Source organism: Marmota monax, unplaced genomic scaffold (assembly GCF_021218885.2).
Source record: "Marmota monax isolate L192 unplaced genomic scaffold, Marmota_monax_Labrador192_F-V1.1 WCK01_AAM20220418_F8-fsc00293, whole genome shotgun sequence".
Taxonomy (NCBI): Eukaryota; Metazoa; Chordata; class Mammalia; order Rodentia; family Sciuridae; genus Marmota; species Marmota monax.
The window spans coordinates 1,093,278-1,111,569 of NW_026694586.1; the positions used below are offsets into that span (position 1 = coordinate 1,093,278).

Here is an 18,292-nt window from a genome sequence, read left to right on the forward strand (position 1 = left end):
TTTTTCTTTTTTTTGAGGAATGACCTCCAGGCAATGAATTTCCCTCTTAAAACTGCTTTCATTGTGTCCCATAGATTCCGATATGTTGTGTCTGTATTTTCATTTGTCTCTAAGAATTTTTTGATTTCCTCCTTTATGTCTTCTGTAACCTATTGATCATTCAGTAACATATTGTTCATTTTCCATGAGATGTATGATCTTTCCTTCCTTCTTTTATCGTTGATTTCCTGTTTCATTCCATTTTGATCAGATAAAATGCATGGGGTTATCTCCACCCCTTTATATTTACTGAGGGTTACCCTATGGCATAATATATGGTCTATTTTTGAGAAGGATCCATGTGCTACTGAGAAAAAAGTATATCCACTTGATGATGGTTTATATATTCTATATATGTCAGTTAAGTCTAGGTTATTGATTGTGATATTGAGTTCTATAGTTTCTTTATTCAACTTTTGTTTGGAGGATCTGTCCAATGCTGAGAGAGGAGTGTTGAAGTCACCCATAATTATTGTGTTGTGGTCTATTTGATTCTTGAATTTGAGGAGAATTTGTTTTATGAACGTCGCAGCACCATTATTTGGTGCATAAATATTGATAATTGTTATGTCTTGTTGGTGAATGGTTCCTTTTAACAGTATATAATGTCCTTCCTTATCCCTTTTGATTAACTTAGTCTTGAAGTCGATTTTATTCGATATGAGGATGGCCACCCCTGCTTGCTTACAAGGACCATGTACATGGTATGTTTTTTCCCAACCTTTCACCTTCAGCCTGTGTATGTCTTTTGCAATCAGATGTGTCTCCTGGAGGCAGCATATTGTTGGATTTGTTTTTTTAATCCATGTTACCAGCCTATGTCCCTTTATTGGTGAGTTTAAGCCATTTACGTTTAGAGTTACTATTGATATATGATTTGTACTTCCAGCCATGTTTGATTATTTATCTTTTTTTTTAATTTGGTTTGTTTCTCCATGATTAGCTTTCCCCATGCTCTCTGGCTTCACTGAGGTACTTCCCACTGTTGGTTTTGGTTATTGTTTTTTATTTCTTCCTCGTGTAGTGTTTTGCTCAAGATGCTTTGCAATGCTGGTTTTCTGGCTGTAAATTCTTTTAACTTTTGTTTATCATGAAAGATTTTTATTTTGTTGCCATACCTGAAGCTTAATTTTACTGGATACAAAATTCTTGGTTGGCATCCATTGTCTTTCAGTGTTTGAAATACGTTATTCCAGGATCTTCTCGCTTTCAGCATCTGTGATGAAAAATCCGTTGTTAACCTTATTGGTTTACCCCTGAATGTAATCTGCCTCCTTTCTCTTGTAGCTTTTAATATTTTCTCTTTGTTCTGTATATTGGATATCTTCATAACAATGTGTCTTGGCGTTGGTCTACTGTGATTTTGTATGCTCAGTGTCCTGTATGCATCTTCAATTTGTACATCCATTTCCTTTTTTATATCTGGAAAGTTTTCTATAATTATTTCATTCAACAGGTTGTTCATTCACTTGGTTTGAACCTCTATACCTTCCTCTATCCCGATGACTCTTAAGTTTGTTTTTTTTTATGTTATCTCATATCTCTTGGATGTTCTTCTCATGATTTTTTACCAGCCTTCCTGAGTTGGCTAGACTCTTTTCAAGATGATATATTTTGTCTTCATTATCTGACATCCTGGCTTCTACTTGCTCCACTCTGTTAGTGATACTCTCATTTGAGTTTTTAATTTGGTTTATAGTTTCCTTCATTTCTAAAATTATTGTTTGATTTTTTTATAATCTCTATCTCCTGATAAAGATGCTTATTTGCTTCTTTTATTTGCTTGTGTATTTCATTTTCAATGAGTTCTTTCATTGTTTGAATTTGCTGTCTCATATCCTCTTTAAAATTCCATTCCATCTGTCTAAGGTATTCCTTGAGTTCTTTATTTGACCATTTTTCTGATGCCTGTAGGTCCTCCTGTATATTTACGCTGTCCTGCATTGTTTGTACTCCTTTTCTTCCTTGCTTTTACATGCTGCTTATGTTCCTTCTTGCTCTGAGTTACTTCTTGACTGCTGAGTTACTGTTTACTCCTATAAATTTATTTGGTTTTGTGTGTCTCTGGGGTCTCTCTTTTGTGATGGGAGACTATGACTAGAGATGATGAGTTTTGTTGCACTCTAGTGTAGATTCATTCATTTCCTAAACTGTGTATGGATTCTGATGGCATATACCAGTCTGCGGTTTGGTCTTGGGACTTATATTTAGGTCGAATGATGTGATGGTATTGAGTTTGGTATCTCTTGGCAACCTTGGAAGGTTGCTCTACTGACGAGGGATATTAACAGGAGAATGGTCTGGAGTATTTCGGGGAAGTTAGGGTCTTGGTAGCACTATATAATGTCTTGGAACATTGACCTATACATATTTAGTAAATTACACATAAATAGTGTTGTATTGCTTGGGAGGAAAGGTATTAGAAGGGAAGGGAAGAAGTCACTAAAGAGAATGAGAGTAAACAGATAGAATTCAAGGAATGTGGAATAAGGAAATTGAAAAGAAATGAAAAGACAAAAGGAAAAAATAGAAAACAAAAAAAGAAAAAAATTTAAAAAATAATAAAAAGTGAAAACAAAAAATAAAAAATAATACAAAAAATATTTTAAAAAATTAAAAAAGAAAAAAATTAAAATAAAAAAAAATTAAAAATGCAGTCTTAGAGTTTGATTAACTTCTCTTCCAGTAGGTGGAGCTGTGCCCACTGGGCCAAGCTTCTCTCAATGCGCGGGAACCATTCACTGTGCAGCAGCTCCTCCTCCCCGACTGGCCGGGTCTCCACTCCTGAGTTCCTCGGGCCGTTTCTTGTGTCTAGTCACCTCGACACTGGCCCCGTTCACAGGTGACACTCACCACAATACTGTTTATGCACCAGGTCTGCTGCTCACGGGAGCCCTATTTTCTTGAACATCTGGGCACACTCTTCCTGTTTGCCAGTACCTCAGCTCCTAAGGTTGTGGAGCTTGGGGCTGAGAGCCCTTAGAGTATTTTGCTTGCCCTCCGGTAGCCACGCCCTAGGGAGCTGGTGCAAGAGACCTCAGTTGTCTGAGCTGGTGGGAGCAGTAGTGGGGGGGGGGGCGCATCACTCCTGAATCCCTCGGTCTGACTATCACGCTCATGGGAGAGCTGGGAGGGGCCCTTTAGGTTTCCCCGCTGTGTGGAGGGGGGGTCATAGGGGGTTACACACCTGCTACCACTGGTTTCAATGAAGTTATCTCCTCCACCACATTCTGGTGACGTCAGTTCTCTGCCATGTTGGCATCCCATGCGAATGGCAGCATTTCGTTCCCTTTGCCAGGTGACTGAAGCAACGGGTGGGTCCTGACTGGCCCTCCCAAGCCCAGTCTCAATCCTGTTGCCACTGCCTATGAAGGCTGGGTTGGTATTTAGCTTCACAGGATTCGGCGGGACCGGGACCAACAAGCAGTTTCCGCAGGTTCCTTAAGCACTGAGCCAGAGCAGTTTGTCTGCGAGACGCAGGTGAACAGGAGTGGATTTTTAAAGGTCCTTATTCTGCCATTCCAGAAATACTTCCTACTCTTTAATTTTAATGTTCTTTTGTTATGAAAATAATGATTGTACAGATATGACAGTTTCCACCCAACAGTGACTGTCTTCTCTAACCCACAGAGTTGACAGAAGTCTTTAAGAAGACTAAGTGAAATTTCCGTTTGACCCTGTTATCCCACTCCTCGATTTATACCCAAAGGACTTAAAATCAGCACACTAAAGTGATGTAGCCACTTCAATGTTTATAGCAGCTCAATTCACAATAGCTAAGCTATGGAACCAAACTTGGTGCCCTATAACAGATGAATGCATAAAGAAAATGTGATACACACACACACAAACACACACAAATATACATACAATGGAATATTACTCTGCCCTATAGAAGAATGAAGTTATGGCATTCGCCAGTAAATGGTTGTAACTAGAAAATATCACGGTAAGTGAAATAAGCCAGTCTCAAAAAGCAAAAGGCAGAATGTTTTCTCTGATGTGTAGAAGCTAACTCACAATAGGGGAGGGGAAGATTAGAAGTTCATTGGGCTAGACAAAGGGGAATGGAGAGAAAGGAGGAAGGATAGGAACAGAAAAGACAATAGAATGAATCAGACATATCTTTCCTATTCTCATATGTGAATACAAGACCAATGTTAACTCCTCATCATGTAAAACCACAATAATGAGATCCTAATTGAAACAAGTTATACTTATTCTATGTATGTATAATATTTTTTACTGTCAGGTAAAAAATTAAAATAATAAATATAAACAAAACATGAAGTGGCTCTGGTCACAGTCTTTTATGTAAATCAATGTCTATGTGATTCAATAAATGATGTTAATGCTCAGTAACTGCCTTGCCAATCTGATCAAAGACTTCTTGCAGAAAGCAGCCTTTAATCTTCTATTTGTACTTTATCTCACTATCAGATCTTCAATAATATATATGTATTTAAATTTTTTATTTTATAAAACATTGTTTATTATATTCCATGGACAGAAAAATCCATGACTACTGAATGAGAACTCAGGTAAAGATGTGTGGAAAGAAAAGTTTAAACAGAAGAAGTAATGTAAGAAAAAATCATTTTCAGAAAAATCCTTTTATTTTCTGAGTATGTATCTACAAAATGGTACAAATAACTTTAGTGCAATTAGTAAGGGTATGGTGACAGAAATTATAATGAGAGAGGAAAGGGCAAGCTCAGAGGAAAGCTTAGGGACCAGGGTAACCACACATACTCTTTATTCTGTCAGGTAAACCATATTTATACACTGCAGTACAATTTGTAAATGACTACAGAGCATAAAATTAAGCAACTGATATTATACTAACATATGATTCTTCAAATAATTCATTCTTAACTAGGTTAACATTTCCAAGAATTGTTCTGCAAATACTGGTGACATTGGCCAATGACAAAGGGGATTCATTTTAGTAAAAATACTTAGAAAACACATTACATATTTCTCTAACATTTTCCAATGACAAAAGCCTATAAGCTAAGATTTCTATAGTTTTTAGCTAATATTCTAGTTAAGTAATATTTACTTTAGGAGAGTCTGGTTTGGTTACTAAATACAAGATCATTCTTCTCTAGACTCAATATGTTTAATATTTGATGAATTTATACATAAACACACTAAGAACTTGTAGTTTTTAGATATTTTTGCATGTATCTATAAATCAGAATATTACTGAACACAAGATGTAGGAAACTGTCATCTGAACTAACATAATTGAATCCTTGTGACCAGATGAGATTTTAAATGGTACTGGGGTTATTACCCTGAAAATGTATTAGAGTGAGAATTCTACCAAAAGTGTACAATGTCAAGTTCATACAAAGTTTAATGTTTATAATACACCCACCCAAGGGACTAATATACCACATTGTGTGTTTATCAGAGTAGCATTTCATGGCCACATGTTTCTGTAACATGAATATCCTACATCAATGTGAATTTTAACCCTCCTTCTCTAGTATTCAAAGGTTTGAAATAAAATGGAACCATGAGCTTTTTTTCTTTTCCTACAACTTCATTTTTAAAATTATATATAGTAAGTTTGACCATTCAATTTTATACCAACTTATTGTTTATTATTCAAATACCTTATCACTAAAAAATAAACCAAAATGGATTAAAGGCTTCAGTGTAAGACCTGGGACTATGAAGCAACCAGAAGAAAACAGGTTGTTGGAATAGGTAAGGAAACTTGTGTGTGTGTGTGTGTGTGTGTGTCAAGAACCTGAAAGCACAGGAAATAAAAACAAGGTAGGTAAGTGGGATTACATCAAACTAAAAAGGTGCAGAGCAAAGTAAACAATCAACAGAGTGAAGGCAGGACTGACAAAATGGGATAAAATATTACAAATTGTACATATGACAATGGTATGATAACCAGAATGTATAAGAACTATAAAAACTCTGTAAAACAAAAAATATGTGTGTGTATCCCTATTAAAAAGAGGACATAGACTTAAATAGACATTTCTCAAAGGAAAAAAAAGATATACAAATGGTCAACGAATATATTTCAATATGTTCAACATCACTAATGATCAAGGAAATGCAACTCAAAACCACAAAGAGATACCAGTAATAATGGCTATTATCAAAACAAGTTTTGGTGAGGGTGAGAAATATGTATGTGAGTGTGTGTGTGTGTGTGTGTGTGTGTATATATATATATATATATATATATATATATATATATATATATATATATACTGCTTCAAATATTATATAATGCATTCATGTATTGAAACATCCCATTATACCCCCATTAATAACTACAATTTTTAAATTATTATGTATAAGTTAAAATTATTTTTTTAATTCAATTTAAGTAAGATTTATTGTGTGCCTATGGTGTGCATGGACCTTTATTAGACACATTGAAATTCAGGCACAAGACAGACACAAGATCCCTGACCTTAGGTACCTTATGGTCTAATTAGTATAATACAGATTAACAGTAGACAGACAAGTTACATGACTACCCTTAATTGTTAAAATCAACATTAAAGGGTTGTGATTTAAGTAATCAAAAATGTCATCTAATCCTAAAATTATTTATAAAAGTTATTTGGCCTCAGAATCCACAGCACTTTAAATAAGATAAGTTCCACTGCAGATCAATAATCACAAAGATGCAAACACACTGAAACACCTGACAGCACTATGAATGACTTTTGTTATTCTGGATCTTCTGTTTCCTTCTTATTATGGTCCAAAGCCTCCGTAATACCAATTTATCAGAAAGAAGCATGTCATCTTGTTCTTCTAGATAATCCAGTAAGTTTTCAGTCCATTGAAGTGCACTTTATGACTAATACGTTTCTGAGTTCAGTTCTGCTTTTTTTTTTTTTTTTTTTTTTTTTTTTTTTTTTTTACTGGTAGGCATTTGCTTACAGGCTTGACCTGTCCTCTGCACCTTCACTGTCAGTTAGCACCTGACAACTTGAGTCATTACTCTGAGAGTCAAATCACTGATTGTTATTCTCAATGTCAACATGTTCACAGTCTTCTGTGTTTTGTAAAACTGTTGCCAAGTTAGCTGTTAAAAATGGCTTCTTCATCAGTGTTCATGACTGAATTTTCTTCATTGCCAGGGAAAAGTTTTTTCCATGCTTTGGTTATGGTACTTGATATTTATCATGTCCCAAGATCTTGAAATTTCACAAATTAGATCCAACACTGTCAAATTCTTCCAAAACATTTTTGGGTCAATACCTTCATCCATGTATTTCTGGAGAAGTCCTGCTCGATAGTATCTTTTTACTGTGGCTAAAACTCCCTGGCTCATTGGTTGAATTAGACTTGTGACATTGGGTGGCAAATATTTCACAATGATTCTGCAACCATTTGAACTCAATGGTTCTTCATTTGGATGTGCTGGGGAAAAATCTAAAAGAAGCCTTGCTTTTTCGAGAAACCCCTTGGATTTCAAATGCTTCTGTACTTGTGGCACAAAATATTTCTCTACTTTCTGAAAACAGTCTGTTCTATCCATGCACCTTTTTGACTGAAGTAAGTTACAGGAAGGTTTGAAATATCAGTTCCTTTGAATGCATGTTTTTTTTTTTTGCTTTCCCCACAATACAAAGATTAAGTGGCATTTGCACAACACATAATAATGATTCTCTCTCTGCTTGACCAATATTCAAAAGTACTTTGCTCAGAGTCAAGAGCTAATGTCCTTGATGGAAGACATTTTCAGAACAATCCAGTTTGATCAGCACCATAAATTTGCTCTCAACAAATTCCTGAAAATTACCACAAAATTCACTGGCAGCAGTTTCAGCTCCTTTTAATTTTGTTCCTTTGCCAGCAGCCTTTGGAATACCATGGCACTGCTTAAATGAGTTAGCCAGCCAGATGATGCATTAAAATCACCTTCCATCCCCCAAGCATCAAAAAAGAACTTGGCTTGTTTTGAACAAATAGTTCCAGACACTGGAATTCCATCTGTTTTCTGTTGGTTAAACCACTCTATCATAACTCTATCAAGTTCCTCATATATTGATGACTTTACTGATTTAGGTTTGGATACCCCACTTGTAGGATCTGAACTGTTTGCATAGTTTATAATCCTTTCTTTGTTCTTTTTAATATCACGAACTGTGGATTCACCAATTCCATATACCACAGAAAGTTTTTTGAAAGAGATACCTTCTTCGAGTTTCTTAATGATGTCAAGTTTGTCCTTAATTGTCAACACCACACACTTACGTTTCCTTAACATTGTAAGTGTCTAATATTTCAGGTGATTACTGGAATAAGATAATTAATAACTTAAATTTGAATGCAAACAGATTACAATATGAAGTATTAAGATCCCTCCTCTGCCCTGAAGACTTAGTGTAGTAGCCAATTTTCTGACAAGGTCTACAGGAATCTCTTCACTTGCATTTTAAAACAAAGTTTCTACAACAGGAAAAGCTCCAATCTTAACCCTACCTTCCTCTTAGTTTGAAGTCTTTTCATGAACTGCAGTCTTACTGGAGGTTAGAAGTTGAACCAAGGCTACACTACCAAAGTCTCTAAACACAGTCCTCTTAAATTCTTAATAGTTGCCATCATTACAGGGAAGGTTATTCCCTAAAGCACTAAGACTCATGTTGCAGTATTTTGGGATATGTGCAAGAAAATAAACTCAATAGAGGACTTGACATGCAGGAAAAAACAATGGGAAAACTCATTCTCTCACTGTGTTGTCTTAGTAGGGCAATGGACTGTAAGGGATGCTCTTTTCCAGTCAAGGATTGCTATAGGTTACACAGGGGAGTGCTTATGAAAAATCATAGCAAGTTAAGGCAAGCTGGACAGAAGAGGTGCAAATGAGGTGAACGTGGAGATGCAGAAAACTCTATTCTTTAATTCAACACAAACTTACACCAAATGTAATTTGCTACTGGAAAGGGTAAAGGTGGGCAAGAGGTGATGCCACGTGATTAAAGAAAGCATCACAAAACTTCACTGGTAGAAATCAGAACCCAAGGTAGAGGCTGTGGGGTGGAAACCTCAGTGAAAGTTACAATAGTCCTGGTGAGAGATGATCCTCCATGGGCCAATAGAAGTTCCTGTAAGGGCTGTATAGATACTAGCAGCCTCTGAAATCTCCTGAAATTAAGAGGTCAGAGGGAAGCCTTCTTAGCCAGGGCCACTCCCCGTGGCGTGAGCAAGCTCCGGATCGTGGAGGGAGCCCAGATTCTGCCTGAACGAAGGCACTAGGGTGTCACCGATGGTGGCTCGGCAGCGGCAGCCTAAAATTTAACTCTTTAAAATGTGGTTTAAAAAAAAGTAAGTGCTATAGTGCCCCCAAATGAGTAGGTATATGAAAACTTAATAATGGTTATTATTTTTTTTATCAAAATTGAACAAAGGAAACTTACTAAAACAACTTTTGCCTTTATTTTTTTTATTGGTTGTTCAAAACATTACAAAGCTCTTGATATATCATATTTCATACATTTGATTCAAGTGGGTTTTGAACTCCCAATTTTACCCCAAATACAGATTGCAGAATCACGTCGGTTACACATCTACATTTTTACATAATGCCCTATTAGTAACTGTTGTATTCTGCTACCTTTCCTATCCTCTACTATCTCCCCTCCCATCCCCTCCCATCTTCTCTCTCTACCCCATCTACTGTAATTCATTTCTCTCCTTGTTTATTTTCCCATTCCCCTCACAACCTCTTATAGGTAATTTTGTATAACAATGAGGATCTCCCTCCATTACCATGCAATTTCCCTTTCTCTCCCTTTCCCTCCCACCTCATGTATATGTTTAATGTTAATCTTTTTCTTCCTGCTCTTCCTCCCTGCTTTGTTCTTAGTTGCTCTCATTATATCAAAGAAGACATTTGGTATTTGTTTTTTAGGGATTTGCTAGCTTCACTAAGCATAATCTGCTCTAGTGCCATCCATTTCCCTGCAAATTCCATGATTTTGTCATTTTTTAGTGCTGTATAATACTCCATTGTGTATAAATGCCACATTTTTTTATCCATTCATCTATTGAAGGGCATCTGGGTTGGTTCCACAGTCTAGCGATTGTGAATTGTGCTGCTATGAACATCGATGTAGCAGTATCCCTGTAGTACGCTCTTTTAAGGTCTTCAGGGAATAGTCCGAGAAGGGCAATAGCTGGGTCAAATGGTGGTTCCATTCCCAGCTTTCCCAGGAATCTCCATACTGCTTTCCAAATTGGCCGCACCAGTTTGCAGTCCCACCAGCAATGTACAAGAGTACCCTTTTCCCCACATCCTCTCCAGCACTTGTTGTTGTTTGACTTCATAGTGGCTGCCAATCTTACTGGAGTGAGATGGTATCTTAGGGTGGTTTGATTTGCATTTCACTGATTGCTAGTGATGGTGAGCATTTTTTCATGTACTTGTTGATTGATTGTATGTCCTCCTCTGAGAAGTGTCTGTTCAGGTCTTTGGCCCATTTGTTGATTGGGTTATTTGTTTTCTTATTGTTTAATTTTTTGAATTCTTTGTATACTCTGGATATTAGGGCTCTATCTGAAGTGTGAGGAGTAAAAATTTGTTCCCATGATGTAGGCTCCCTATTTACCTCTCTAATTGTTTCTCTTGCTGAGAAAAAACTTTTCAGTTTAAGTAAGTCCCATTTGTTGATTCTTGTTATTAACTTTTGTGCTATGGGTGTCCTATTAAGGAATTTGGAGCCCGACCCCACAATATGTAGATCGGAGCCAACTTTTTCTTCTATCAGACGCAGAGTCTCTGATTTGATATCTAGCTCCTTGATCCACTTTGAGTTAACTTTTGTGCATGGCGAGAGGAGGGGATTCAGTTTCATTTTGTTGCATATGGATTTCCAGTTTTCCCAGCACCATTTGTTGAAGATGCTATCCTTCCTCCATTGCATGCTTTTAGCTCCTTTATCAGATATAAGATAGTTGTAGCTTTCTGGATTAGTCTCTGTGTCCTCTATTCTGTACCATTGGTCCACCCTCCTGTTTTGGTACCAGTACCATGCTGTTTTTGTTACTATTGCTCTGTAATATAGTTTTAAATCCGGTATCGCTATACCACCTGATTCACACTTCCTGCTTAGAATTGCTTTTGCTATTCTGGGTCTTTTATTTTTCCATATGAATTTCATGATTGCTTTATCTATTTCTACAAGAAATGCCTTTGGGATTTTGATTGGCATTGCATTAAACCTATAGAGAACTTTTGGTAATATCGCCATTTTGATGATGTTAGTTCTGCCTATCCATTAACAGGGTATATTTTTCCATCTTCTAAGATCTTCTTCTACTTCTCTTTTTAGGGTTTTGTAGTTTTCATTGTATAAATCCTTCCCCTCTTTTGTTAGGTTGATTCCCAAGTATTTTATTTTTTTTTTGAGGATATTGTGAATGGAGTGTTTTTCCTCATTTCCGTTTCAGAAGTTTTGTCGCTTATATACAGAAATGCCTTTGATTTATGCGTGTTGATTTTATATCCTGCCACTTTGCTGAATTCATGTACTAGTTCTAGTAGTTTTTTGTAGACCCTTTTGGGTCTGCTAGGTTTAGAATCATGTCACCTGCAAATAGTGATAATTTAAGTTCTTCCCTTCCTATTTTTATGCCTTTAATTTCTTTCGTCTGTCTAATTGCTCTGGCCAGTGTTTCGAGAACTATATTGTATAGAAGTCGTGATAGAGGGCATCCCTGTCTTGTTCCAGGTTTTAGGGGGAATGCCTTCAATGTTTCTCCATTTAGAATGATGCTAGCCTGAGGCTTAGCATAGATAGCTTTTACTATGTCTAGGTAAGTTCCTGTTATTCCTAGTTTTTCTAATGTTTTGAACATAAAGGGATGCTGTACTTTGTCGAATGCTTTTTCTGCATCTATTGAGATGATCATATGGTTCTTATCTTTAAGTCTATGGATGTGGTGAATAACATTTATTGATTTCCATATATTGAACCATCCTTGCATCCCAGGGATGAATCCTACTTGATCATGGTGCACAATTTTTTTTTGATGTGCCTTTGTATCCGCTTTGCCAGAATTTTATTGAGGATTTTTGCATCTAGGTTCATCAGAGATATTGGTCTGTAGTTTTCTTTCTTTGAGGTGTCTTTTTCTGGTTTCGGAATGGATGTTGGCCTCATAGAATGAATTTGGCAGAGCTCCCTCTTTTTCTATTTCCTGAAATAGCTTGAAAAGTATTGGTATTAATTCTTCCTTAAAGGTTTTGTAAAACTCCGCTGTATACCCATCCAGTCCTGGGCTTTTCTTGGTTGGAAGTCTTTTGATTGCTTCTTCTATTTCATCTATTGATATTGGTCTGTTTAAGTTGTGAGTATCCTCCTGACTCAGTCTGGGCAAATCATATGACATAAGGAATTTATCGATGTCTTCACTATCTTCTATTTTATTGGAATATAGGTTTTCAAAATAATTTCTAATTGTCTTCTGTATTTCTGTAGCGTCTGTTGTGATATTGCCTTTTTCATCCCGTATGTTAGTAATTTGAGTTCTCTCTCTTCTCTTCGTTAGCATGGCTAAGGGTCTGTCGATCTTATTTATTTTTTCAAAGAACCAACTTTTAGTTTTGTTAATTTTTTCAATAGTTTCTTTTGTTTCAATTTCGTTGATTTCCGCTCTGATTTTAATTATTTCTTGCCTTCTGCTACATTTGCTGTTGTTTTGCTCTTCCTTTTCTAGGGCTTTGAGATGAAGTGTGAGCTCATTTATTTGATGGTTTTTCCTTTTTTTGAGGAGTGACCTCCAGGTGATGAATTTCCCTCTTAAAACTGCTTTCATTGTGTCCCATAGATTCCGATATGTTGTGTCTGTATTTTCATTTATCTCTAAGAATTTTTTGATTTCCTCCTTTATGTCTTCTGTAACCCATTGATCATTCAGTAACATACTGTTCATTTTCCATGTGATGTAGGATTTTTCCTTCCTTCTTTTATCATTGATTTCCAGTTTCATTCCATTATTATCAGATAAAATGCATGGGATTATCTCCACCCCTGTATATTTACTGAGGGTTGCCCTATGGCATTACATATGGTCTATTTTTGAGAAGGATCCATGTGGTGCTGAGAAAAAAGTATATCCACTTGATGATGGTTTATATATCCTATATATGTCAGTTAAGTCTAGGTTGTTGATTGTGATATTGAGTTCTATAGTTTCTTTATTCAACTTTTGTTTGGAGGATCTGTCAAATGGTGAGAGAGGTTTGTTGAAGTCACCCATAATTATTGTGTTGTGGTCTATTTGATTCTTGAACTTGAGGAGAATTTGTTTTATGAACGTCGCAGCACCATTATTTGGTGCATAAATATTGATAATTGTTATGTCTTGTTTGTGAATGGTTCCTTTTAACAGTATATAATGTCCTTCCTTATCCCTTTTGATTAACTTAGTCTTGAAGTCGATTTTATTCGATATGAGGATGGCCACCCCTGCTTGCTAACGCGGACCGTGTGCGTGGTATATTTTTTCCCAACCTTTCACCTTCAGCCTGTGTATGTCTTTTGCAATCAGATGTGTCTCCTGGAGGCAGCATATTGTTGGATTTGTTTTTTTAATCCATGTTACCAGCCTATGTCGCTTTATTGGAGAGTTTAAGCCATTAACGTTTAGAGTTACTATTGATATATGGTTTGTACTTCCAGCCATGTTTGATTATTTATCTTATTTTTTTTTATGTAATTTAGTTTGTTTCTCCATGGTTAGCTTTCCCCCCGCCCTCTGTTTTTATAGAGGCACTTCCCACTGATGGTTTTGGTTATTGTTTTTCATTTCTTCCTCGTGTAGTGTTTTGCTCAAGATGCTTTGCAATGCTGGTTTTCTGGCTGCAAATTCTTTTAGCTTTTGTTTATCATGAAAGATTTTTATTTCATTGTTGTACCTGAAGCTTAATTTTGCTGGATACAGAATTCTTGGTTGGCATCCATTGTCTTTCAGTGTTTGAAATACGTTGTTCCAGGATCTTCTCGCTTTCAGTGTCTGTGATGAAAAATCCGTTGTTAACCTTATTGGTTTACCCCTGAATGTAATCTGCCTCCTTTCTCTTGTAGCTTTTAATATTTTCTCTTTGTTCTGTATATTGGATATCTTCATAACAATGTATCTTGGCGTTGGTCTACTGTGATTTTGTGTGCTCGGTGTCCTGTATGCATCTAAAATTTGTATATCCGTTTCCTTTTTTATTTCTGGAAAGTTTTCTGTAATTATTTCATTCAGCAGGCTACTCATTCCCTTGGTTTGAATCTCTGTACCTTCTTCTATCCCACGCTCAGGGGCGCCGCACTCGTCAGCGACCGTAGCTGCACCACTGACCGGTGCCCAGCCCCTGGGGCCCAAGCGGCTGCCGCAGCGGCTCTCCGGCTCCCTCCTCTGAAGCACGGGTCCCCTCACAGGGGCATGCAGAACCACCCCAGAGCAGGCTCTGCCCGAGGGTGCAGCAGCAAACAGGCAACCCAGGCGCTCAAGGCTGCGGTCCAGCCTTTGGAGGACAGGGCTCGGCAAGCAGCCCAGCTCCAACCTCTAGGTGCGGCTGCCGGACAATGTAGCCATAGCCATCAATATAGCCGGCAGAAAGCAAATGGCGGCTCCTGCGGAGTGGATTTTCGTCACAGAAACCGCAGCCCAGCCAACGATCCCAATCCACAAACTCTCCCTGTAATTCCAGTAACTTGGGAGGCTGAGGTAGGAGGATCTAGGAGGATCACAAGTTCAAAGCCAAACTTGGCAACTTAGCAAGACCCTGAGGACAGTGGACTGATGTCCCTGCTGTCCCTGTTACCTGAAAGGCTTTGATGTTGATTGGGATCAAGATGATAATGCACTCTTGAAGCTGGTCCAAAACACATATTAGTCACTTTAATCTGATTTGGAGAAACAAGCAAAGACCCTCTGGTCCTGCCACCACCGGGGGCAGAGCCAGCGGAGGCGGAGTGCGCTAGGCAGCCGGGCGCTGCAGGTCGGCACCGCGCCGGGCGGCGCGGGGCGGGCGGCCCGGCGGGCACGGGGTGGGGCGGGGCGGTGCAGCCAGCAAGGGAGCCCGGAACTCTGCGGGGCGGAGGGCAGGCGGCCGGCCGCGAGTGACGGCGACGACGGCGGCTGCAGAGGAGCGGCGTGTCGGGCCAGGGGCTTCCCAGCCTCGGGCTGGCGCGGCTGGCGGAGGAACAGGCTGGTAGTGGCAGCGGCAGCCACCCGGGGGAAAGACCAACTTTTGCCTTTAAGTCTAGGATTCATGGGGAGAAGAGAGTCTACACTGATATTAAATCAGATAAATGTGTGATTACTTTCTATGTAACTTTTCATTCAAGGGATATCACCTCTTTACAGATTTACATAGTTAATACTTAATAGACTGTGTTCTGACTTACTCTTTTGGCCCTGCATAAATGATGCCAGTTTTGTTGTGTACTAGAGGATTCAGTAAAATTTTATACAGCAGAATTACTTATGGAATTTGTGTAAGGCAGATGAAAATTCTCAGCATATGAAAGAGTTTAAGAATATGGTGTACATGTATGTATACAGGGTTGAATATGTCAAATGCAGTAAATTTTTGCCTTGACATTAATACTTGCTAAGAATTATGTTAATCACTAAATAATCAAGTTGCTAGGGAATTATTTATTCATTCAATAAATATGCATTGAACAGACACAAAAATCCTTTTATACTTGTATTATCTTAGAGAAATGTTTATCTGGCTTGACCAAGTCAATATGAATTTGAAAGCTATGATAATTAGAGTGTATGCTTATAAAAATTTTAACTATTCTGGGAAAAATTATCAGAGAATTTTAGCATTTATTGCTTTACTCTTTAATTATACCATTTGGATATGTTAGAACAATGCAGGAAAATGATGATGCCAAGTATTTTTAGTTTGGAAAATTAAAATAATTAAACAAAAATCCTCTAGATAATTATTCTCTTCTATACAGTTTGGCCATTCAAACAACTGATTTTCATTCTCATTATATTCCACACACTTAACTTTTAAGTACTAGAAAACAAATAAAAAAGTCAACAATTTAAAACACAATTTCACATGCAAGTTTTTGGCCTGAAAATTTACTCTGATTAAAAGAGCAAGCTTTCTCTTTATATTACTAGAAAAGAACCTTCATATTGAAAATGAGTGAAAGAAATATTGTCAAGAATTTCTCATTCAACTTCAAAATTACCTTAATAAGTAATTTACTTTAAATTACTTTTGACTAATGGCCTTATAGAGCATGTCATCTTAGAGTCAGATCTTGCAATTTCAGAATATAAGATTATTTATTAATACCACATCAAAGCAGTATTCACCCATCTTTCAGGAAAAAAAAATGATTTTAGGCATTTTTGGAAATGATAAATGGCCTTTACTTTACATATTATTTCCTGGTTACTTGAGGTTAATTACCCAAAGAGGATTAAGGCTTTTGTTATATTAAACATTATAACTGAATAAGCTGATATTAAGCTACCACTAAGCTTATTCTTTATATTCTCCTCTGCACAAATAAATAACTTTTTGATACATGAATTTTCATGACTATGATACATAGCTATGATCTGAATGACTGTACTTCCTCTAATCAAGTTCAAATTTATCTCACATCTTCCTTCTTGTTTGACATTTTTCTTAGAATCCAAGTTCACATAAAAATTGTATTGCATTGAACTGTTTAATATTAACCTTTGGTGATTCTTGAATTTAGAATTTAAAATGACTTGGACATGTAGTATTTTGTAATACAAGATTTTTAATAAAGTATCAAAATATTTTTGTCATACTATTTTTTTAGGGTTCAGTCTTATTAAGTGGCTTCAAGAACATTTTTGCATGAAATTTCACATACCAAGGGATAGGAATCACATTTATTGTGAAACCTGAACTTCTTTTGTTATTTCTGAGACAGTTATCACCAAGAAGCCCTTGAAAATCAACATGTTTCCTGGAGACATAGTTTTCAAATTCAGATTTTATCAGCAGCTTTGTCTGATATTTTATCATTTCGTTGTGATTATTTCATTGTGTTATAATTCAGGACAATTCAGTTATGCTGATGACTGAAACTGCCAACTGTACACTGATGTAATGAGTCATGCCTATTACTGACTCCCAAATTCAACAATTACACCTCAAACATGCCTTGCTGAACACCTAATTTAGGAGGACCAGACTGCAGAATTTCTGAGAATTATTTTAAAGCAATTCTCTCCTTTTTCATCCCCAAATGCTACAGTTTATGTCCCATTATTTGTCTTTGTGAGCAGTTCTCTAAGTTATCCTTTCCTTTTCCCCCCACTTCTGCAATCCAGTCTAGGTCTTCATTACTTGCTTTGACGTGTATAAAAGCCACCAAATATTTTTGTCTCTTTCCAGCTCCTTACTCATTACACGAACCTATTAAAGTCTTAGGAAGTTATATTTCTAAATTATGTATTTGATTATTTTTAGCATGTAATTAAGAAATAAAATGAAAGTTAAATGACTTTTAATATTTGGAGTATGTGTTTCAAATTCTTTAACATAGCATATATTGTCTTTTATATTCATTCCAAAAGCTAATGCTCCATACTGATATTTTCTTCATCAATTATTTTCACTTTAACCTCCAGAAAATTCAGATTAAGTGCTCTATTTTGGTCTCATATCTCATATAATTGATTAAATATTGCTTCTACCTAGAATATGTTTTATCAAAAAAAATGTTTAGCTGTAAAAGCATGACTCTACACAACCTCTCAAGCTATGATTTGTCTTTGTAAAGCCCTTTCATTTTTTCATACACAGAACAAATTCCTTTCTTTGCAATTTCATAGCATTTTATACATAGTTGACTAAAGTACTCATCATGTAATATAATAAGTAAATTATGCTTTCCATTTGATGTACCAGCATTTATGTATATTTTTATATTCATAGTCCATTTTATAAAGGAGAGAAGTTTATGTAGCTCATGGTTATGGAAGTCCAAGACTGGAAATCTACACCTGGTAAGGGCCTTTGCTGTGCCCTAATACATTGGAGAGGTGAAGGGGACAATAGGCACACAGGGAAGGTAGCCTGACTTTATAGCAACCTCCTCTCACAGTAACCAGCCCAGTTCCTAGAGAAATAACCTTGTCCCCAGAAGACAGACATTAATCCCCCCAAAGACCTAATTACCTTTTAAAGGCCCTATCTCCGAACCCCACCACAATGACAATCAAATTTCAACATTATATTTAGAGAGGA

The 18,292-nt window shown here is 36.8% G+C and overlaps 1 pseudogene; it reads right to left on the reverse strand.

Annotated features, from left to right (window-relative positions):
• Positions 1 to 6,733: 6,733 nt before the first annotated feature.
• On the reverse strand, positions 6,734 to 8,339 carry LOC124077211 (tigger transposable element-derived protein 2-like; annotated as a pseudogene).
• Positions 8,340 to 18,292: the final 9,953 nt, after the last annotated feature.